Genomic DNA, 23,249 nt, shown 5'->3' with positions numbered 1-23,249 from the left:
TTAAAACAGATTTCTAGTTCCCAGCATGCTTTGCTTCTGACTGTTAAAGGAGAGCAAATGTTAAAATTAAGTATTATTTAATGTGTTTTGCTCAATATTAATATAGGGGGAGATCTGTTAGTGTTTAATGTTGCATTATTTTGGAATTTAAAAGGTTTTCTGGTATGTCTGAGTTTTTGGGGTTTCCATTGTGCTGAAGAGTAGTGCCTGTGGTTCAGCTGACAATTGGCCAAATCGCATCAAGACTAATACATTTTAAAAGTTATGGCTGCGCAGTTCTTTGTACTATGATAGTCTTTTGTCTAAATACTATAGTGCATGCAAGTGTGCTTAAGCTTTTGTTAAATAGCTTGAACACATGAAACATTAGTAATGTAAATAAATAAAAAAATATAGAAATGTATAAAATTATATATTTCTCTTTATATCTGTGTTTATGCTGCGTGAATAAATATATCTGCAATATATTATACATGCAGTACCATATCTGATCACATATACATCTATATATATCATGAAGTATATTACTGAATATAAAAAGACATACATTATGATATATTAGCAAATATATTGTTAAATATTTTTCAATATATGAAAAGCGGCAATTCCTTATGTATTATGCAATTTAGATGTGGCCGTTCAAACGTTATGTCAGGAAATAAGACACAGCCATAACATCTAAAGAAAACGGGTTCTTTTATTCCTGACTGAGCCTCAAATGAGACACAGCGTTAATGTATATTTTTGTTCAAGAGAAAAGCAGTTTTAGAAACCATTCCAATTAATAAGTGAAATTGGCATAACAAAATAAACTATCAAACTGACTCCAATGAGTGCAGAAAACAAAGTAATAAGAGTCTTACAAAACAAAACAAATAAAAAGGTGGTTTTCACATTGATAATCTCAGAAACAAATAAAATGAGTGCCAAAAACAACGGTAGTGGCCTGTATGTGCCTAATGAAAGAAATAAAACAGCATACATGAGAAATCTGCACATTTCACCACATTAATACATTACAATACACAGTTTGACCCCTTCTGTTCAAGTCAAACAGTAACTACACAAGAAAAATAGTATACACGAACAAAGGTACAAATATTCTTTATAACTTATACATAAACACTTTAGGAGAATAAAATGATCAAAACTCACTCTTATTGAGACTTTGAAACGCACAGAAAAAGCTCACGTGGCAGCTGGTGCACGTGCAATATCACGTGTGGCTGTTCTCCCCTCTAACACGGCATAAAGAACAATAATTACTCAAAGTTGCATTAATATATGAAATAAACCGTGTTATTTAACCTTTCAACAACTTTTTATAACATATTACAGAGTAACTCACGCTCAATCTTCCCCAACGTCTCTGTATTTCCTTTCCCCACGGAAGATCTCTCACGTGCAGGAACACCACACTCGTATAAGCAGCGAAATCAACCATACACTCGACAATATCACACGGCTGTTATCACCACAGATTCACAAGTCAATATCAAACTGGAAATGTTCTCTCTTTAACAGTTTAATCGACTATTTCTCCCTCTGTGTGACTCTGTCTCAAACTGCGCTCTCTTTTAGTCTGACACGCTCTCTCTCATCTGCGCATGCACACACTCTTAAAGGGGACAGCGCAAAGCAAACATAAGGGCAAATCACCAAGGGAATTAATCAAATATCAGGCTATTCCTGCCCCGGTTACACTCTCCCCTGCCTACAGTCAACGTCCTCGATGACTTCAAACATGCTTTAATCATCCACTACTCCTTGTAGTTTTCCAGATGTATACAAAACTATTCCAGCTAACACTTGGGAAAGAACATCGGGACTGAAAGACACAGAATTGCAAGCCGATTTAGGCAGCCTGTTTGGATTGCTATGAACCCCAGCAGTAGACCGTTGGGTCCTGCGTGGTGAAGGACAGGGTACATCCACCTGGGCACTCTCTGCCCTGGGCTTTCGGGGAACAGGAACTGGCCTAGTAACCACCACATCCAATGTTGAATCCTTTCTTTTTGTTTTGGGCTGAGGGAGCTGTCTTACTATACTCGCCTCATCATCTACTTGCACTCCATCATTGCCCTCCAATTCTCTCATTTCAGCATCATCCTCTGGCTGCACCACTGGGTGCTGCAACCTCCCAAGCACTTTGTCCACTGGATCCTCCTTAGTCCATCTGGTTTCCTCCACCAGCACACATTCTGCATCCAGTGTAGGCATCCCTTCTACCAACTCCAAGGTAGGAACTTTTACAGGTGTCACTCTTTTCCTAGGCATCGGCACTGGGACTGGTCTTGGACAGGGCCTGATGTCTGACCTATGCACTCTTTTTGCAGGACCACCTCCCACCGGTTCCACGGTGTAGGTTGTTCCATGCACCTCAACTACCGTATACACCGTGGGAGCCCAGGCATCCTGGATCTTGTTCCTTCCTGGAGGACGATATCGTAAATACACCTGCTGACCCACTGCTACCTCTGGACAATACACCACATTCTCACGCTGGGCAACACGGTCCGCTGCCTTTCTTTCAGCATACTCTCGTGCTCTGGAGTGTGCATCCTGGAGCCGTTCCTTATGGACAGACAACCAGGTAGGCTCTATCTCCCCTCCTGTCTCCTGACCCAGCAAGGCATCTACTGGTAAGTGTGGCTGCATCCCAAACAGCATGTAGTATGGAGAGTAACCAGTGGAAGAATGGGGAGTCACATTGTAGGCGTACACCAGCTCAGGTAAGTACTCTGGCCATCTCCGTTTCTTCTCAGGTGGTAATGAACGCAAGAGATCGTGCAGAGTGCGGTTAAATCTCTCACACTGCGCATTTCCCTGGGGGTGATGTGGCGTAGTGCGGGATTTCCTTACCCCGTACAGCTTACAGAGTTCTGCAATAACGGCACTCTCAAAGTTCCTCCCCTGGTCTGAGTGAAGACGTTGTGGCACACCATACTTAAGGAACCATTCCTTCAGAAGGACCTTAGCTGTAGTGTCTGCCTTCTGATTGCGGGTGGGGAACGCCTGGCTGAACTTAGTAAATACATCGGTTACAACTAAGACATTCTCCCGCCCATCCGATGCAGGCTCTAGTGTGGTGAAATCCATCGCAACCACCTCTAATGGATGTGACGCCAAGAACGGGGCCCAAGGTGCTTGTATCTTCGGCTGCGGCATTTTGGCTAACACGCATCGCTGGCACTCCTTCACCCACTTATCTACAGCATCACTCATCCCAACCCAATAACAACGCTGCTTGAGCAGGCTCAGCGTCCTCTCAATGCCCTGATGCCCCATCTGGTCATGGACACTTTGCAACACCAGCTTGACCAGACATGCAGGGAGCAGCAACTGTCGGCATTCCCCATTGAACACATCGTCAATGACTCTAAACAACAGCCCCTCTCTCTCTTGAATTCTATCCCACTGCTTAAGCAACAAGAGCACAGATCGAGACAAGCCTTTTCTCTCATGATTTGTGGGTTTCCTCTTCCTATCCCAGAAACACTTCAGCGTGCTGATGGTCGGATCTTCCTCCTGGAACTGACGGAGCTCATCTTTCGTGTATCCAGGTAGCGTTGGGGTATTCTCCAGGAGTTGTCCCTCTTCATTCCCTTGATCAACCATGGCTGATTGTAGCTGTATTGTCCCTCCATTTCTAGGCCCTTCCATTAGCCCTGACAGATCAGCCTCCACTGCCGTCCCGGTGCGGAGCCCGCTGCAAATAGCCACACAGCCGTCGTATTCTGAATCTTCAGTTACCACCTCCATTCCCTCTAGCCCTGGTCTTCTAGAGAGAGCATCGGCTGCAGTGTTACACCGACCAGGACGGTACTGCACGTCAAAATCGAAGACTGCAAGCTGTGCAACCCACCTCTGTTCAATTGCACCCAGCTTGGCCGTGTTGAGATGGCACAGAGGGTTGTTATCTGTTAAGACAGTAAACTTCGAGCCCAGCAGGTAACTCCTGAACTTCTCCCCCACTGCCCACTTGAGTGCCAGGAGCTCCAGCTTCATACTGCTGTAGTTCCTGTCATTTCGCTCTGCACCCCTCAACCTCCGACTTGCATATGCTATCACGGTTTTCCTTCCCCCTTGCTGCTGGTATAGCACAGCGCCTAATCCCAGGTTACTGGCGTCAGTCTCCAGCACAAACGGTAGGGTGAAGTCCGCATAGCCCAACGTTGGCGCACAGGTAAGCTTCTCCTTGAGGTGCTCAAAGGCCTGTTGGCATTCTGTTGTCCAGGAGCCCTTGAACAACTTATTGGCCTGAACCACACTCCCCTGGCGAACACAAGTGTTAACCACATCATGAAGCGGACCTGCCACTCTAGAGAAACCCTCAATGAATCTTCGATAGTAACTGCAGAACCCTAAAAAGGATCGCAGCTCCTTTAGAGTGTTAGGGATCGGCCACTGCTTCACTGCACTCACTTTGTCTGGGTCTGTAGACACCCCCTGCGCTGATACAACATGCCCCAGGAACTTTACCTCGGACTGCAGAAAATGGCACTTTTCCACCTTTACCTTTAGACCAGCCTCCCTCAACCTTTTTAGCACAGTCTCGAGCCTCACTAAGTGTCCCTCAAATGTACTTGAATAGATAAGCAAATCATCCAAGTATACAAGTACCATTTGAAAGACCAGATCACTCATTATGCTTTGCATGAGGCGCTGGAATGTCGCAGGCGCATTACAGAGTCCAAACGGCATCCGCTGGTACTCATACAGCCCAAATGGTGTAATGAAGGCTGTTTTGTTCTGGTCCTTCTCATGAACTGCCACCTGATGATAGCCACTCGCAAGATCAATAGATGAGAACACCTTGGCCTTGCTCAAAGCATCCAGACTCTCGTCAATTCGTGGCAATGGGAATGCGTCACGTCTAGTTTTAGAGTTCAGCTTCCTGTAATCCACGCATAGTCGGAGACTCCCATCAGACTTACGAACTAACACCACCGGAGAAGCGTACGAACTGGAGCTTTCTCGGATGACACCCTTCTTGAGTAATCCGGAGATATGGTCCTTTACCTCCTCAAATTGGTTTGGGGGTATTCGTCGGTATGGCTGTGAGACAGGGAGGTCATCTTTCAGGGGAATCTCATGTTTTACCAGGTCAGCATAACCAAGGTCTTCGTCACAGGTGGCGAACACATCCAAGTACTTCATCAGGAGTGCCTTCAGCTCTGCCTGCTGTGTAGGGGTACCACCTATCCGCACCTTCTCCAATGGACACTGCAGGTCACTCCCAACCCCTGTCATTGATCTCTGGTGGACAGTAACTTCTTCATGATCCGCGGAGATACGATGGAATGTAACCTCGCAGGAGCTACCCTCAAAGCGACGACCCTGGGTAAGTATCCCGAGTTTCAACTTAGGCGGCAACCACACATCCTCTGGTGACAAGTTTACTACCTGCACTGGGAACACTCGACTACCAGGTGACACCAAGGTAGGAACCAGGACCAGGCCACCTGGCAATGATGTATTACCTGGTTCAAACAATCCTAAGCCCCTATTTCCAATCAGTTCCTTGTGTGTTTTAGCTTGAATTGTAGCAACTGAGCCTGCAGGTACATACAGCTTATGTGTGCCTATTGTCCGAACCATAGAGGTCGCCTCCACTGGGATAGCCTCTTGCACCTTGTTAAAGGCGGCTCTCCAGTCAGCATCCAACGTCCCTTCCAAAGCATTGTCAAACTCGGCCAGAATCAACTGTTTACAGCGCTGCGCTATGTTCATGCCAAGTATGCCTGGGGGCGCTGAGTCAGTTGCCCCTTCCTCTTGGTCACGAATCACCAGGAACCCACACCCAGGTATAGTCAAACCCATTACCTGGATATCAAGTTCGACATACCCAAGGTAGGGAAGCGGCAACCTATTGGCAGCGGTGATCTTCAACCACTTGGTCGTACAATGCATGTCTTTATCTTCTCCATGAAGATGCTCTTTAAAGAAGCTCTCTGTCAAAGTACTCACATTGCTGCCAGTGTCCAATAGGCACCTGACAGCTACCCCCCCAATGTAAATTTCGACTTCTGGGCACTTGCCCACTGCACGCTCCAGGAATCGCTCTTTGGTAAGGGTGCCACTGTTTGAGCCATCAGTGCCACCTCTCATTGCTCGGCTCTTCGCAATGGAGGCGCACAGTTTCCCTGAAGACTCTGAGACTCTGGCGTAGCTGGCACAGGGTTTTCACGGAAGCGTGGCACCGTGCATTGTCGGGCTATGTGTCCAACACCCTCGCATCTCAAACAAATGGGTTGGCCATCACGGGTATATTTTGGCTTAAACCTGGCCTTACTAGGTTTCTCCCCACTTGGGTCAGACCTCTGGATCGTGAGGTCACGGACAGCATTGGTAAGTTCCCCGATTGCTTTCCCTTGTTGTGTAATTACCTTAATTACTTCCTGCAGGGCTACACTCAAGTCACTTGGTACGGTCGCAGACATTCTCGCATGCTCTACATTTTCCCCCACACCCACTAGATTTCGGTTTCTAGCAAGATTAGCTGCACGGGGTCTCTCTTCCAAACACCACATAAGGGCCTCCTCACGGACTTCAAATAATGTAGCGTGAGGTCGCTCTCTAACCACCTTACGCAGTTCCCTACGGAGAATTGAATCCCTCACCCCCTCTATAAACTGATCTCGCAATGCCAGCTGCATGTTCGGAACAATATGGGGTGACTGCTGGAGTGCAGCATTGAGCAGCAAGGACAGGGCGTGTGAATAATCACGGAAATCTTCACCATCCAATTGTTTCCGTGCATAAAATGCATGTAACAACTGGGGGGTGCTTCGCTTTTCCCTGAAGGCTGCCCTCAAGTAGGAGAACATGTCTTGAGGTAACTTATCCTCCCCTCCCATACACAACCTGACTTCATCTAGAGCGGAACCCCTTAAGTGGGAGAGGATAAAATCCACCTGATCCTCTGTATTTAAACCCCTCACTCTGATTACTCTCTCAAGTTCCTCAATGAACTCATCCACATTTTGGCAATCTTTACCCGGATCCCCACTGAAAGGTACAATTTGTCTCTCTCTTGGGATATACACATAAGATCTAGTAGGTACATTAGTCATGTTAGAAAGCGTTGACATTACTTGATCATGTCTACGTCCCAACTCCAGTATCTGTGACTGTAGCTGCGAGATGGGGTTACCTCCCTCAATGTCCATTTCCGGAGCTGCAGCACCTGCACCCTGAATGTCCTCACCCTGGGAGGATGCATCGTCCATGTCTTCAGCGTCAATGACTCACAGTTGCAGAAAGTCTCAGTTCTCAAACAGTCAGTTCAATAAGCACCGTCCTTCACAATCTCCTCCGACGCAGCAGTCCAGGTTTGCTGGCCCTTGGTCCTCCTGCAGCTCCTTTCAGGATGGCACACAATATTCTGCAGGTCCTTATAGCACTCAGCCGCTCTTAACCACTACCGTTGTTTGCACCCTACTATTTTAGCACTCTTATCACAAAAATAAACCAATCCCCAAACAAAAAAAAAACGGAAACCCCACTCCTGGTACCAAATTAGATGTGGCCGTTCAAACGTTATGTCAGGAAATAAGACACAGCCATAACATCTAAAGAAAACGGGTTCTTTTATTCCTGACTGAGCCTCAAATGAGACACAGCGTTAATGTATATTTTTGTTCAAGAGAAAAGCAGTTTTAGAAACCATTCCAATTAATAAGTGAAATTGGCATAACAAAATAAACTATCAAACTGACTCCAATGAGTGCAGAAAACAAAGTAATAAGAGTCTTACAAAACAAAACAAATAAAAAGGTGGTTTTCACATTGATAATCTCAGAAACAAATAAAATGAGTGCCAAAAACAACGGTAGTGGCCTGTATGTGCCTAATGAAAGAAATAAAACAGCATACATGAGAAATCTGCACATTTCACCACATTAATACATTACAATACACAGTTTGACCCCTTCTGTTCAAGTCAAACAGTAACTACACAAGAAAAATAGTATACACGAACAAAGGTACAAATATTCTTTATAACTTATACATAAACACTTTAGGAGAATAAAATGATCAAAACTCACTCTTATTGAGACTTTGAAACGCACAGAAAAAGCTCACGTGGCAGCTGGTGCACGTGCAATATCACGTGTGGCTGTTCTCCCCTCTAACACGGCATAAAGAACAATAATTACTCAAAGTTGCATTAATATATGAAATAAACCGTGTTATTTAACCTTTCAACAACTTTTTATAACATATTACAGAGTAACTCACGCTCAATCTTCCCCAACGTCTCTGTATTTCCTTTCCCCACGGAAGATCTCTCACGTGCAGGAACACCACACTCGTATAAGCAGCGAAATCAACCATACACTCGACAATATCACACGGCTGTTATCACCACAGATTCACAAGTCAATATCAAACTGGAAATGTTCTCTCTTTAACAGTTTAATCGACTATTTCTCCCTCTGTGTGACTCTGTCTCAAACTGCGCTCTCTTTTAGTCTGACACGCTCTCTCTCATCTGCGCATGCACACACTCTTAAAGGGGACAGCGCAAAGCAAACATAAGGGCAAATCACCAAGGGAATTAATCAAATATCAGGCTATTCCTGCCCCGGTTACATATTGTACTATATTAAGACAATATATTATTCGGTATATTTTCAAATATACTGTTAAACCATTTAATATATTGATCATTCATATATAGGGAAATATATTTTCTTTTCATAAGGGCAGGTCAGAAGTCAGATTGGATCGGAACATTAAGAATATTTATCCAGTTCCATCTGGTTGAAGATTGGAGTCATCACACCGGGATGGAGACGGGTTTGTTGAGGATCAGCCGATGGCTGTCATGCCTTCACAGGGGAGAGTAGTTGACACAATCTCTGCTGACACTTCAGGGATGCAGTCTAGATTTAAACTGACAGAGTGTGTCTGCTTCTCGAACAATGCTAGGAAGACTATTAGGTGCTAAGTAGGATACTGCCTGCAGTTGATTTTGATATCTACATTTATATTTACATTTAATCATTTAGCAGACGCTTTTATACAAAAGCAATTAAACTAACAATAGGACAACAATATGCAAGTGCTGTGATCCTTCCCAGTTTAGTCTAATGCAGTATACATATTTCTTTATTATAAAAAAATAGATAAAATATGTATACTGCATTAGACTAAAGAAAAGTAGAACTAGAAGAGAAAAAGAAAAGAAAAGAGAAGAGAAAAGAAAAGAGACTACTAAAGTAGAAGAGAAAATAAAATAAATTGTTAGTATTATTGGATCAAGTGTTGCCTTGATGGGTATTATCAACTGGCCAGAATTTAGAGATCGCAATAGAAGTGAAGGACTATAATGCGTTAAGAACTCGCTCAAGTACTGGGGAGCAAAACCATTTAGTGCTTTGTAAGTAATCAGCAATATTTAAAAAAAATGTAAACAATGTTTAATAGAGAGCCAATGCAGTGTTGACAGAACCAGGTTAATTTGGTCATATACTTCCTGGTTCTGATAAGAACTTGAGCTGCGTTTTGGACCAGCTTTATTAAGCGTGCAGGGCAACCACCCATTAGAGCATTACAATAATCTAGCCTTGAGGTCATGAACTAACTGTACCCCATTTGTCATAGAGAGCATATGTCGTAATTTAGATATTTTTAAGATGGAAGAATGCGGTTTTACAGATGCTAGAAACCGTGGCTTTCAAATGAAAGATTAGTATCAAAGAGCACACACAGGTTCCTAACTGACGACGAAGACTTGAGACTAGTCTTCCAGTTTTTTAATATCAGCTATGTGTAGCGGTGCGGCGGTGCGAGAGTAATAGAGTTGAGAAAGGTTTACCACACTTTTAACAGAAATGGCAATATATGATCGACTACGCCACCCCGGAAAACCAGGGAAATAGCCCTAAGGGCACACAGGTTCGTCTTGAGTGGATGGGTGAGAGGACACGAGTCATATACATAGAAAATTTTTATTTTCTTTGTCAATGTTGAATAAATAGTTGGAAATTCAAAGTTAAAACTCTTACACTGGCATTATAATATGATGAACACCATCAATTAGCATCTACTCATACACACACTTTAAATAACAAACACAATTTAAAGAAACTCAGCAATCAAGAGCAGAGGTATCTGGAGGTCCGGGCCGGCTGCCAAATTGGAAAACAAACCCACCCAAATAATCCACTACAAATGCCCGCACACACACGTGAAGGGTTAAATGCCAGAAGACACACAGCACTAGGTGTGAACATGCCACACATAGCAGCTTCGCCTTCGCCCTCCAGAAACCCCCAGCTCCTGCAACAAAGACAACAATGAGAAACACACAACAAACATAAACAACTCAGGAAGATAAGATGTCAAATACTTCAAGGATCTAAACCACTTGACATAATTAGGACTCAGTACCACATAAAAACAAGTTGACATTGAAAAACCAAATAATCAAACATACATTACCCACAGTTAAACATACATACAAGATGCTTCAAACCAATGGAATTCAATAGAAGGTGGCCAGAGGAGACAACCAACCAGCTCGCACAGTCAGAGGAATACACAGTACTCAATAGCAACGTGCGACAAAGTCACAGCAGTTAATAGTTGCTATTGTGATGAACGTCGAGGCAAAACAGCGACGCAGTCGCAATTATACGCGATCACAGTTCAGCATTGATACATGATTCTCACGAATAGCCCAAAAAACCCTCAGTTATGCAGGGGGGGCCTGCTGAGCAGAAAGATAATGTTAAAACCAGAAACAAATTAACACACAAAACTATAATCTTACATACCGCAGAATGATGCCGGCGCACAAACCGCTTTGCAGTCGCGCACCATATTGCAGTACACCAGCTCAGTCAGGAACACATGCTATCAATGACATGCTAAAAACAAAATGTAAATAATCAGCCACAGTCAATTTCTTCTGGTTATATAAAAACGGCTACTCATACCTGTGAGGCGTGGGCAGCCAGCACACAGCAGACGAGGAAGCCAGCTTACAGTCCAAGCCTGCAGCAACCATGGATGACGTCACAAGGCCAATACCAAGACGCATGCCATGTGGCAAACACACATCCCTTATATCAACCAGGAAAGGGGCGGGGGCTTAAATTAAGCACAGGTGAATGAAATCCTCATTAGTGGATTCAGTCAGTCTGCTACATATGCATTCCGTTAATTTTATGAATTGGTAAGTTTCATCGGGGCACAAAGAAATCTAGAGCTGAGTTTCACCAGCATAACAGTGAAAATGAATGCCATGCTTCCTAATAATATCTCCCAAAGGTAGCATGTACAGAGTGAACAGCAACGGTCCTAGTATTGATCCTTGCGGTAATCAATACTGAACTTGTGATCGATATGACACCTCTTCGTTTACTGCTCACAAACTGATAACGGTCAGTATTATTTAATCCATGCTAATGCAATTCCACTAATGCAAACATAATTTTCGAGTCTATTCAAAAGAATGGTGTGGTCTATGGTATCGTATGCAGCACTAAGATCCAGTAACACTAATAGAGAGATACAACCACGATTGCATGATATCACTGTAAAAAATTGCTGTAAAAAAATGCAATGCATTCTGGGTGTTGAATACCTGCTGTTATCAAGCAGAATCACCGAAGGAAAGAGGAACAAGAAGAACAGAAAAAAGATGAAATCAATTGAAGATAAAAGAAGACATTAAATCTCTGAAGATCTCAGCAGAGGAGGATTAAACAACTCCATAAACAGCATTACCAGCTTCACTTATTACAAACCAGATTGACTTTATTTCTGTCATACGTCTACATAAGTTCTTATTAAAAAGTGACTGGTCAGAGAGAGAGAGAGAGAGAGAGAGAGAGAGAGAGAGAGAGAGAGAAAAGAGAGAGAGAGAGAGAGAGAGAGAGAGAGAGAGAGAGAGAGAGAGAGATTGTATTGTTTCATTTGATGTTACCATGATAGTGATCAGTGTGTGCTTTAGTTGGGCTCTCGACCCTTGAACATTAAATTTTCTTTGGCTGCTTTAGCTGTGTCTTTAAAATATATTTATTTTGGCGAAAAAGCTGAAAGAATGGTTCAGATGACGATGTCTGTTTGTTAATGGTCACAATCATCATTTAATGGCCTGCTTCACTGATCTCATTTATTGTGTAATGTATTTATATGGGTGATGTTTTCTATGTTTGATTATGGTATCAATGCGTTTCTACAGAATGAGATCTATTGATGTTTTGACAACCAGAAAATATGAAGGATTTTGAAAACGGTTTGTGCTTGAAACGTTGTGAACTTCTGTATCAACCAGACAAACACAGACATCCAGAATCGGCGATTGAATCTCAACAATGGTGACAATCAAAAGCTTAATTTCATGCTGCAATGCATGATGGGAACCAGCATAGTACAAAAGGTCGTCCATGACTCCCAGCATGCATTGCAACATGCATAAATTATGCAGCTGAATTGTCTGGTTATTTTCTTTAATTTGTACTATTTGCTTTTATTTTTGTCATATCTCATAATCAAAACATAACCAGCAACACTTGGGGCCCTATCTTGCACCCAGCGCAATTGACTTTGTACACTGACGCATGTATCATTCCTATTTTGCACCCGCACAAAGCGGACTTTTCCCTCCACCGCTCCACCTTGAACTGCTCCTGTCGTGCGCCTGACAAATCCGCCGTTATAATAGGAATCCGCTTTAGAACAAGCGCGCCTGCTCTTAAAGGGAATGTGAGATTTCGCTCTGATTGGTTTATTTCACGTTACGCCCAAACCACACCTATGAATAATGAAGCTACTTCAGACCAACCCCTTTTAGATTTGCGCCAGGCGTAAGAGTCATCTATCCCGCCGGGAAAATAGCAACAGCGCCAAGATCGTTTCAGATCGTTAAAATAGGGCCCTATATCTCTTTTTTGTTAGTTTAGTTTTTTCCACAACAAATGTGACTTAGGGTGTACTCACACTAGCCAGTTTGAACCGTGCCCGAGTGCGTTTGACCACCAAAGCGCGGTTCGTTTGACTAGTGTGAGTGCTCCGAACCGTGCCCGGGCGCGGCTCGATTAGCCGGCCCTGGCCCGGTTGGAAGAGGTGGGCCAGAGCACGGTTCAGTTGGACTCGGGCGCGGTTCGCATGCAGTGTGAGCGCTAACCGTGCTGGAGCACGGAACAGGACGCGTGACGCAAACCTCCTCATACGAGCAGCACGATTACGTGAAAATTTTCGTGCCACAAAGGCGATAGATCTGTTTAACAACAGGCTGTGAGAGGGCTGTGGACCAAACGACTCAAAATTATCCACAAAGTAAACAGAGCGATGGACTCAGAGCGATGCGCCGCTCTTCCTGTTTATCCCGAAACCGTCACACCATAATGACGTAAGCGTGCTCCGGCACGAATGCTGAAACCCTATGTGAGTTAGGGCTGTAGTCAAGACCACCTTTGTCGAGTCCAAGACAAGTCCAAGACCAGGACTAGTCGAGTCCAAGTCAAGACCGAGTCCAAAGAGGTTCGAGTCCGAGTCAAGACCGAGTCCAAAAAGGTTCGAGTCCGAGTCAAGACCGAGTCCAGGACAGGAAAAAAAAAGGTCTGCTAAAAAAATATAGGCTATAGCCTATAGAAATTAAATCACTATGTAATAATGAAATAATGAATAATTTTAATTTTATTTAAAATAATTGACAAATTCAAAGAACAAAAAAAAAAAAAAAATTATATAGGCCTAAAGGAGCACACACATTCGTTTCGACTGTCTGATCAGCCTCACATTCTGTTCCTGTCAATCATACACGCGATGTCAACCAATTAAACTGCATGAGGGAAGGCCGAGCCAACTCACAGACACACACACACACACACACACACACACAAGAGATGCGGATAAACCGCGGATCGGGCGGATGACGTGACGAAAAATAATATTTTAATTAAATTCAGGCGGGTGGCGGTTGAACCAATCAAATGAAAAAAGTTTGCCACTAAGCAAACCTGCAAGTTATGAGCTGGTTATTTTGTTTCGATATTTGCTATATTTTAAAACAGCCAGTCATTGGAGCCTAACGTTACCACTCGTGGAATAGGCAAAGAAAGAAAGGTAAGAAAAAAGTCGGAAACCTTTGCCCATTAATTAGATGTGCAAGGCAAGCAGGCTAGTTTTCGGGGTGTTAAGGACAATCAAAAATGTGAATATTCACGTTGCACTAGCGGTGGACTTTCAGCGAGTTTATTTAAACATTTATTTTTTAAAGAGCCGTTTGTGAGTCAAAAGAGCCGGCTCTTTTCAGTGAGCTGAGTGAAACGAGCCGGCTCACGAAAAAGACCCGAAATGCCCATAGTTATTAAGTGGCCAGTGTTTCACTTTCCCTCCAATAATATTTTGTTTTAATATCGCGGAGACGTATGTGTGATTACTGGGAACATAATAAAGACTCCTGGACTCGGTCGAGACCAAAAGCCATATTTGGCAAGACCAGTGGCCGAGACCGAGACAAGTCCGAGTCCGAATACCAGCGAGTCCGAGACAAGTCCGAGACCATAGAAAAACGGTCTCGAGTCCGGACTCGAGTCCAAGACCGGACTCGAGTACTACAGCCCTAATGTGAGTGCAGGCCAGTGGGGGAGTGGGGAGGGGGGACAATCGTACTCGGGCCCGGTTCATGGCAACCGTACCTAGTGTGAGTACACCCTTAATATCACACAGTTTCAGCAATCAAAGAAAAACTAATGTTAAAAAGTCAAGGGTCAAGAGCACAACTAATGAAAACACTAATCTCCATAATGGTAACGTCAAATGAAACAAAACAACATCTAAACCTCTGTTAATTCTCATTAGGAATTTCTGTAGACGTATGAAAAAATAAAGGCAATCTGGTTAGTAATATACGGAAGAGGATTAGGGCCAAGCAATAATAAAAAAATAAAACCATCTCAAGATTAAAGTCATTATAATCGAGATTAAACTTGTTAAATTTCGAGAAAAAAAGTCGAAATACAATCTTGAGAATAAACTCATTAAATATCGAGAATAAAGTCCTTGTGTTTCGAGAAAAAAAAGTCAAAATTAAATGTAGAGAATAACGCATTCGATCAGTGTTCATAGCCTACTGATATCAACCTCATCGAGGTTTCGTGGTTTCCCAGGATACCATAAGACGCATTATTAATCGTTGTTGGTTGTGTACGCCTCCATCCACAGAATGTAATGACTGTAACCATCTATACAGCCATTAATGGCAATGCCATACGGTTTTAAGTTATCATAGCTGTCCATGTGCCAGAGTGCATTTGGGCCAGCGCAAGTGTAGCCTACTCTCCTTCGTCGAAATTCCACACCTTGAGGATCAACAAGTTTAATAATGCGTCTTATGGTATCCTGGGAAACCACGAAACCTCTATGAATTTCACGTTGGACAAAAGCGAGTACATCGCGCAAATTGGACAGATTTTTTCTTCTAAAAAGACCTAGCCGAGAATGTTCTATTCTTTGTTACTGAAAGAAAGTCTAAAATATAGCTTGACTAAGTGATCCAACTCTGCCATGTCCTCTATCAGTAGGCTATAATGAACACTGATCCAATGCGTTATTCTCTACATTTCATTTCGACTTTATTTCTCGAAATTTTATGAGTTTATTCTCACGATTATTTCGACTTTTTGTCTAAAAATGTAACGAGTTTTTTTCTCGAAACACGACTGAGAGTACTGAGTTTATTCTCAAGATTGTATTTCGATTTCTTTTCTCGAAATTTAACGATTTTTTTCTCGAAACACAACGACTTTATTCTCTATTTAATGAGTTTATTCTCAAGATTGTATTTCGACTTTTTTTCTCTAAAGTTAACGAGTTTAATCTCGCATTATAATGACTTTAATCTTGAGATGGTTTTATTTTTTTATTATTGCCTGGCCCTAATCCTCTTCCGCAGTAATAAGTGAAGCTGGTAATGCTATTTTTTGGAGTTGTTTAATCCTCCTCTGCTGAGATCTTCAGAGATTTAATGTCTTCTGTGGCTGGAAGTCAGTTGTAGTTCTCGTGTTTTGCTTTTTATTGTTCTTGCTGTTCCTCTCTCCTTCAGTGATTCTGCTTAACATCAGGTGTTCATCACTAATGCTCAATCATCAGTTAATTAATCAATTAATGATATCATTAACTTCAACACTGCTTCAGTGTTACTCTAACGGTGCGTGTCCACTGGCACGGTGCGAGCGGAGCGAGCGTTTTCAATTCATTCCTATGGAAGTCGAGCTTCACGCTCGTGCAGTGCATTTTGGGATTGACAGTGGACCGGAGAAAGCGTTGAGAGCGACCGAGAGTGTCAAAAGGTTGGGCAGTTCTCGACTTTATGCAAATATCAAGCGAAAAACGCGGTCGGCAGCCAATTGCTGTGAGGTTCGGGATGTGACTTCTGTTTTGAGAGTTTAAAAATATGCAAATTGTGCCGGAGTTTATGATGGATTTAGTGCGTAAATCATTTTATTTACAAATTAGACGCTTTGTAGTTGTTATATGTTAAAGATTTTATTTTGGATGTGTTTATTGTGATTATATTGGTTGGGTTTATAAAAGTTTATAAAATTGAAAGGATCTTTGCTTGGTGCATTTGGAAACAAAGCTTGTCTATTTCTAAATGTAATCGCGTGCATCGCTGATGATTATACTGTCCGTGTGTTAAAAAAAACTTAAACATTAAACACACTTGCAACAGACACACCCCAAAGCGGAGACGTTACAGCGTTGCCAGCGGTACTGAGCAGAGTTTTGCCGCTGTAGTGGACACGCACCGTAACGCCGGTTTCACACCGCAAGCGTCAGCGGCGCGTGAGTAGCGCGTATTTTTTTCGGCGTCCATGTTATTCATTGAGTGCATTCACACCGCACGCAGAAGCGGCGCGGCAACGCGTAGCAGGAGCAGAGCAGGAACAGCAGTGCCGCGATAGTTTCGGCGCCCAGTCTATTTTAACGCCGTTTAATCCATTAAATCCATTAACATGGACGCCGGAAAAAATACGCGCTGCTCACGCGCCGCTGACGCTTGCGGTGTGAATTTTTCACCGGTTACGCCGGTGCGTAACCGGCGCGTATTTTTTTTCAGCGTCCATGTTAATCAATGAGTGCATTCACACCGGGAGCAGGAGCAGCGCGTGAGCGTCAAGCAGGAGCGTCGCGTGAACAGCAGTGCAGTGGGGGTTTCGGCGTCTGGTCTATTTTTTGCTGTGCTGCTCACGCTCAATTAAAGTGAAAGCACACTTTTGATGGACAAAATAAATGTGATTTAACACAAAACGTGCTCAAAATGCACAGAATAAGCATGCCAAGAGTTAACAACAATGCCAATGTCTAGTGTTTTAACAATTATGCCAGAAAAGAAAATTAAGTATAACAAATATGTATTTACCCATTTAAACTTTTTAATTATTCGTTTTGGGTGAAAGTGTGGTGTATTATTATAAAAAAATAAAATAAAGTCAAACTAGCCACAAAATACGATATAAACTTTATTTGAGTTTATTATGTAATACACAGACACTATGCTCTATAGGCTCTAGTAAACATGTGCATCCGGTAGATGACGTAAACACAACCTGTATCAATGGAGGACATGAGGCTGATCGTGGAGGTCGAGAAGCACTCAAGTCAAGTGCTTTATGACCCAAAAAACAAATACTACAAGGACCTGTCTTCCAAGGAAAAAGCCTGGGATGAAATTGCTTCTGCTATTTCTGCAGATGGTAAGTCATCAATTTTATATTTAACTGTAATCGGTTTCGTTTGAGGAAAGCTGACTAGACTACAATTTTTTCTCATCAAAACATATAATTTACTGCATTTTTATACCATTTAACAATGTATAGGGTATTTTATGATGCTCTGACCAAATTGCACGTCTGTTTATATATTATAAATGAAACATGAGGAAGAGATCACGTGACCCTCCGGTAGCAATGGCTGTGTAGTTCGACTGCTCCCTGACTCGGTATCCTTAATCTAACTGTTTTCAATAAAATGATCAATGCTTGGTTAGTCTTGGCTGTTCTGATAACGGTGCAACAAATGAAGATGGCAAAGCGTCAATTAACGTTGGCTTCCCCGGAGAAAAAACGAGTCAAAGACCCTAGTAGTGTTCCTGAGGGGGAACTTCGCGCCATTGTTGCTGACGAGTTAAAGATGCACCTTAGCTTCGTCAGGGAAATGTTTAAGGAAGAATTCGCCCCAATCGCGGAGAGACTTGGAGTCCTGGAAGAGGACGTTCGACTGGTCAGAAATAACTTTGACAACATGCAGACAGCTCTTCGCAACGCAAAGAAAGTCACCGTGGAAGTGAAGCTAGCAGTGGATTCCCTTAAGGAAAAGTTGGCGAGAATCGAAGACAAAAGCCGTCAGTCCAATGTCCGTCTAGTGGGACTAAAAGAGGGTGTAGAAGGAGATGACCCTCTGCGATTTATACAGAATAATCTTCCTAAATGGATCCCCTCTCTTGTTGGCAAAGTACTGGAGATTGAAAGAGCTCACTGTGTATACAGCGGTGAGCGCGAAAAATCTACCCCGTGTACGTTCATCTTTAAGATGCTGCGATATCAAGATCGGAATGCGATCCTGAATGGATTCTTCATAATGGGTCTCCACTGCTTTTCTTCCCAGACTACAGCACTCACACTGCATCTAAGTGGAGAGCGATGGCATTGGCGAGGAAGAAGCTAACCCAATCGGGAATTACGTCTTTTTTGCTCTATCCCGCGGTAGTTAAAGTTACTCACCGAGGGAAGATCTCACTGCTGGAGACACCGGCGGAGATTGAAAAGTTCATCCTTAATATGAATCCCATCGCAAAATCTTCCCGGAAGGGGGCAGAGGCGGTCGTGTCACAAGAATCCGAAGGGAAGGAACATGAATCTGCATTTCCCATGGAGGACCTTACTGAGACGGATTGATTCTCTTTTTGCTCATCCGGAAAATGACCGGGTCAGGTCAGGTGTCGACAGACGAGCCGGACTGCTAGTTGGCCGCGTATCCAAAGACTGTTGCGTTAAGGGCAGGTAGAAGAGTGTGTTTTAACTCTTTGCTTGCTGCCCGTTCTTTTACTGTTCTTGTTTGTGTTTTTTCTGTTTGGTCTGCATAGCTTTTACTCATTAAATTATGGCTTTACATATATTGTCATGGAATGTTAATGGGTTAAATAGCCCCGTCAAGCGGACCAAATGCTTAGATTATCTAAGATGTAAAAAGGTCTCTTTTGCCCTTATACAAGAGTCTCATTTGAAGTCAGCTGACGTGCATCGCTTTCAAAATAGATACTTTAAAATTATTTCCTCCTCTTCGGCCGTCAATAAATCTAAAGGGGTGCTGATATTGTCTAGGCGTTCTACTAACTTTTCTGTTATACGTTCTGGTGGGGATAAAGAAGGCCGAATTACCTATGTTGTTGGTTCTCTAAATAATACTAAATACGCTTTTGTGTCTGTTTATGCACCCAACGAGGGTGATCCGTTATTTTTTCAAGAATTACTACGTTTAGTTGTGAGTTTGGAGGACTGTCTCGTGGTGTGAGGGGACGATTTTAATGCTGTGTTAGATCCTCAGCTAGATAGATCTCATGCCTCTGAAGCTGATTCAAGGATTTCTGGTTGTTTTAACTAATTTTTGCGACATTCTAACATATGTGACGTTTGGCGTTTACAAAATGATGGTTCCAGGGATTATACATTCTTTTCAGCTCGTGATAAGAGCTACTCAAGGATTGATTATTTACTTATATCTCCTTCTCTAATTCCCTGTATTAGTAAAGTGGATATTCTGCCACTTCTTTTATCTGATCATTCCCCAATAATTTCTACTTTAACAAATGTCATCTGGCACCAGATACAGACAGCCAAGAAGGAGAAGAAAGACCTGCATGTGGTTTTCTTGGATCTTGCCAATGCCTTTGGGTCAGTGCCGCATGAAATTTTGTGGACTGCGTTCAATTTCTTCCAAGTCCCAGAGGGTATCACAAGGCTGGTCAAAGCCTATTTCCAGGACCTGCAATTCTGTGTGACAGCACAGGCTAGTACAACTGCCTGGCAGCACCTCGAGATAGGCATAATGGCGGGCTGCACTATCTCTCCACTGGCGTTTACCATGGCGATGGAGCTCATTATTCGAGCATCCCGATGGGTGGTAGGAGGGGAGCGGTTGAAGAGCGGGCTGCGTCTTCCTCCAATCAGGGCATATATGGACGACATGACGACAATAACAACAACAAATGCATGCACCAAACGCCTGTTGGATAAACTTCAGGGAAACATCAAATGGGCAAGAATGGAGATTAAACCCAGCAAATCCCGCAGTATCTCCATTGTCAAAGGCCAGCTTACCAATGAGAGGTTCCAGGTCAACAACGAGCCAATACCAACAGTTCTGGAGAAGCCCATCAAAAGCCTCGGCCGCTGGTATAGCGCAGAACTCAAAGACTCGAAGCAGGTGGAGCAACTCAGGCAGGATACAATCAGCGGCCTCAAAATGATCAACAACACTGCTCTCCCAGGGAAGCTGAAGCTGTGGTGCTTCCAGTTTGGGCTGCTGCCCCGTCTCATGTGGCCAATTTCTATCTATGAGGTCACGCTATCCCATGCCATTCGACTGGAGAGACTAGTGAATGCACAAGTGAGGAAGTGGCTTGGACTGCCGAGATGCCTTACCAGCATTGGCCTGTATGGCAACGGAGCCCTCTCCCTGCCAATCTCAAGCCTGGTGGAGGAGTACAAATGTGCCAAATCAAGGCTGGAAATGACTCTCACAGAATCCCGGGATCCAGTCGTCAGAGGTGCTGCTCCTACCCTAGCAACGGGGAGGAAATGGAAGCCGTCGGCAGCGGTTGCGGCGGCAAAGGCTGCCCTCAGACACCGGGATATAGTGGGGCATGTCCAACATGGCAGAGGGGGCCTTGGATTGGAAGCAGCAACACCCACATGGCAAAAGGCTACCCCAACCGAACGGCGGCACATGGTGGTGGAGGAGGTGCGCCACCAGGAGGAAGCAGCCAGGTGTGCCAAGGCTGTCTCCCAAGCCCAGCAAGGCCGCTGGATGAAGTGGGATGGCGTGGAGAGGAGAAAAATCACATGGAGTGAGATGTGGGGCATGGAGGCTAATAGGCTAAGTTTCATAATCAGAGCCACATACAATGTCTTGCCCTCCCCAACCAACCTACATCTCTGGTATGGAGAGGACCCAGCCTGTCCCCTCTGTGCAGCCCCAGCAACCCTCAAACACATCCTGGTGGGTTGCAAGACCAGCTTAACTCAAGGAAGATACACCTGGCGCCACAACCAAGTGCTGAAGTGCCTGGCTGCCGAACTTGAGAACAAGAGGGTAAATACCAACGCCACACCTCTAAATGCCCAGACTACCATCCCACGGAGAACAACCTTCATGCGGGAAGGGGAGAAACAGTGGACCAAGCCATCACTCCCAGACCCTGGCCCACTGAACACAGTCCGGGATTGGGAAATGCGGGTAGACCTTAACCAGAGGCTCACCTTCCCACCCGAAATTGCAGCAACCAACCTGCGCCCAGACCTTGTCCTCTGGTCCAAGTCCTGCCGGCGTGTCTTCATCGTTGAAATGACTGTCCCATGGGAGGATGCCATCGACGAGGCATTCGAACGGAAGAGGCTGCGATATGCCAACTTAGCAGCCGAAGCCGAGGGGCGGGGCTGGAACGTGAAGGTGTGGCCAGTGGAGGTGGGATGCAGAGGTTTTGTAGCCAGCTCTACTACAAGGCTCTTGAAGGAAGTAGGGATCAGAGGGCAGTCCCAACGGAGGGCAATTAAAGAACTTGCCACTGCAGCGGAACGGAGCAGTCACTGGCTGTGGCTGAAACGTAGGGACGCAACATGGGCTGCCAAATGATCGCATGATGCCACCACAGTGCGACACACACCCGGGTCTGATCAACCCGTGGTGGGCCAACCCCGGCAGAGGGTGTCTTGTGATAAGTGGCCGAAACACCCAATGAGGTCGGGCACACAACTGAAGATGTGTCACACTGGTGGCACCATGAGATCTGTGCCAAATTTCACCCCACCCAAGATGACATCCCCATTCAATTGTTGTGCTGAAAGTTAGGGATCTTTAACAACTAGTCCTAGTAAGAATCCTGATATCTGGTGTCAAAACCAGTGACTGCTGCGAAAGGGCAGCTGACAACCCGGGAAAGACCTGGTGACGGCCTGAAGAGACTGCTGACAGGAGGGAACAGACCCCAACGGGGCTGGCATGGGTTAGCTACCCGTGTTAGCAGGAGCCTTGCACTATACAGTGACTTGGATCCACCCAACTATGGCTACGAAAAGTTCAAAAGGAAGAATACCCCTTGAGTCTGCGAGAGTGGGGGCGGAAGATGACTCGTCGGTGGATCACACGGTAACAGACCCTGGAACGGAAACGACAATGAATCAAATGTTCAGCACAGGAGTTGGAGTAACAGCACTGGCAGGACACAAGCTTCAAAGCTGCATCTGTGGCTGGAAAAAGATAACATCAGAGAAGGGTCTCAAGATCCACCAGGGCAGGAAAAAGTGCCTGAGAGAGCTTAGCGAGGGGCCTCGCATTGACCACTACTTCCTCAGAGGTAGGGCAAATCAGTCGAGTGAAGCCCAGTGGCAGGATATTCACCACAGTCCACAGGGTATCAGAACCCCAGACGAAGCTCAACCAAGCACAGAGCCACCAACGGACATGAGTCCAGAGCCCATCCAGCCACAGACAGCAGTAGAGAGGAAGATGAATGGACGGAAGCCTCAAATCTTGTGGCCTAAATCCTGCCAGAAAAAGGAGTGGGAAACCACAGACACAGACCTCGTCCATCTTCTAGAAGGTCTGAAAGGGTGCGTGGAAAGAAAGCTGGACAAGATCGGAGAGATCATTTACAGCTATGGAGCAGTGAGATTTGGGGTGAAAAGTACAACCCCAAACCTTGGGACGCAGAAGAACCCATCAGTCAATATCAAGTCCAGGAGACAACAAGAGATTGAGCGACTGGTGAAAGAAAGAAGGAACCTGAGAAAACAATGGAGGAAGGCCACAGAAGTGGAAAGGAAAGGACTTGAGGCACTACAGGGTGACATCAAGCAGCGTATTGCAACACTGCGAAGAGCAGAATGCCTTAGAAAGCAACATAAGAAGAAGGAACGAACGAGGACTGCCTTCTACAGAGATCCCTACAAGTTTGTCAAAGACCTCTTTGGCAAGGAGAAAACTGGGACCCTAAAAGTACCCTTAAG

At 44.4% G+C, this 23,249-nt stretch overlaps 2 long non-coding RNA genes across 2 annotated transcripts; both read right to left on the bottom strand.

Annotated features, from left to right (window-relative positions):
- Positions 1–679: 679 nt before the first annotated feature.
- On the bottom strand, positions 680–1,599 carry LOC311304008. Its single transcript, XR_014629872.1, has 2 exons — positions 1,349–1,599; positions 680–1,238 (listed from the first exon to the last, which is right to left on the bottom strand). It is a non-coding gene; the product is annotated as an uncharacterized lncRNA (long non-coding RNA).
- Positions 1,600–7,575: 5,976 nt separating this feature from the next.
- On the bottom strand, positions 7,576–8,495 carry LOC311303401. The gene is made up of 2 exons (XR_014629751.1): positions 8,245–8,495; positions 7,576–8,134 (listed from the first exon to the last, which is right to left on the bottom strand). It is a non-coding gene; the product is annotated as an uncharacterized lncRNA (long non-coding RNA).
- Positions 8,496–23,249: the final 14,754 nt, after the last annotated feature.

The sequence above is a fragment of the Rutilus rutilus genome (genome assembly GCF_951802725.1).
Source record: "Rutilus rutilus genome assembly, chromosome: 14".
Classification (NCBI taxonomy): Eukaryota; Metazoa; Chordata; class Actinopteri; order Cypriniformes; family Leuciscidae; genus Rutilus; species Rutilus rutilus.
Note: the sequence above shows the minus strand (reverse complement) of the source record. Positions and strands in the feature narration are given on the sequence as shown.